This window comes from Ictidomys tridecemlineatus, chromosome 11 (assembly GCF_052094955.1).
Source record: "Ictidomys tridecemlineatus isolate mIctTri1 chromosome 11, mIctTri1.hap1, whole genome shotgun sequence".
NCBI classification, from domain to species: domain Eukaryota; kingdom Metazoa; phylum Chordata; class Mammalia; order Rodentia; family Sciuridae; genus Ictidomys; species Ictidomys tridecemlineatus.
In genome coordinates this window covers 87976428-87977928 of record NC_135487.1, presented here as the reverse complement: position 1 = coordinate 87977928, position 1501 = coordinate 87976428, and the positions used below count along the sequence as shown (strand labels likewise).

General features: G+C 31.2%; 1 non-coding gene across 1 annotated transcript; it reads left to right on the top strand.

Moving 5' to 3' along the window:
• Window positions 1–710: 710 nt before the first annotated feature.
• LOC120891048 (U1 spliceosomal RNA) lies at window positions 711–867 on the top strand. Its single transcript, XR_005735481.2, has one exon. It is a non-coding gene; the product is annotated as a U1 spliceosomal RNA (small nuclear RNA).
• The last annotated feature ends 634 nt before the right edge of the window (window positions 868–1501 follow it).

Below are 1501 nucleotides of genomic sequence, written 5' to 3'. Positions count from 1 at the left end.
GATCCATAACCTGGAAAAAAATTTTAGAAACATTCAATCACAATTGACTTCAGGTGGATCTGTATGTTAGATTTAGAGTTGTCAAAGTATGTATTAAGTATGTATTATTCATTTAATTTCAAAAAAAATTAAATGAATTCATGTTCAAATAACCAAAGGAAATATGACTCAATGGAGAAATGAAAATTTTAGAAGGAAAATTTAAATTTAAATTCCAGAACCCAAAATTGTAATAGCTAAAATTAAAATCTCTGCTGTTTAGTAGATTTGAAATGTATGAGATAGTGGAAGAAAGAATTAGTAAGCTTAGAGATAAAGCAGCAGAAAATTTAAAATACAACGAATGGGTAAAGAAATAATTGACACCCTCCCCCCCATATTTGGTGATTTTGTGACACAATAGCAAACATCTCAATATGTGAGATTAAGATTTCCAGGAGAAGAAAAGTAAGTTAGAAAAATATTTAAAGTAACAGTGGTCCAAACTTTCAGAATTTGATGGGAAAATTAACCTACAGATCCTACAACCTCAATGAACCCCAAATATTATAAACACAAAAGAACCACAATTGTATACATCAGTATATTGAAAGGCAAAAGCAGAGAGAAGTGTTCAAAATATGCCTCATATACATCTTGATGATACAATAAATGGCCAATTTCTCATTAGAAACAACAGAGGTAAAAAACACATTGAAATAATAGTAACAATACTTACCTGTCAGGGGAGACACCATAATCACAAAGGTGGTTTTCCCAGGTCTAGGCTTACTCGTTGTACTCTGGAAGTGCTGACCCCTTCAATTTCCCCAAATGTGGGAAACTCTACTGCACAATTTGTGGTAGTGGAGGGACTGTGTTCCTGCCTGCTGGAGGAATAAAATAGCTACCAAATAAGAATTTAAGGTCTACTGAAACAATTTTTGATGAATGAATGTTAAAAGCTTTTCAATTTAAAAATATTGAAAGAATTTAATGCTAAGAAGTATAGTCTAAGAAACTAAAAAAAAAAAAAAAGCCCCATGTGGTGCCACAGGCCTATAATCCCAGCAGCTCTGAAGGATGAAGCAGGAAGATTGCAAGTTTAAAACCAGCCTCAGATGAATTTCATGATTGCTTTTTCTATTTCTAGGAGGAATGTCATTGGAATTTTGATCTGAATTGCATTAAATCTGTATAGTGCTTTTGGAAGTATGCCTATTTTGATATAAATATTAATTCTGCCTATCCAAGAGCAAGATAGATCTTTCCATCTTCTAAGATCTTCTTTGATTTTTTTCTTTAGATTTCTGTAATTTTCATTATATAGATCTTTCACCTCTTTTATTGATTCCCAAGGTTTTTTTTCTTTTTCTTTCTTTCTTTCTTTCTTTCTTTCTTTCTTTCTTTCTTTCTTTCTTTCTTTTTTTTTTTTTTTTTTTGAGGCTATTGAGAATGGTGTAGTTTTCCTTATTTCCCTTTCTGAGAATTTGTCACTGATATTTCAAAATGCATTTGATTT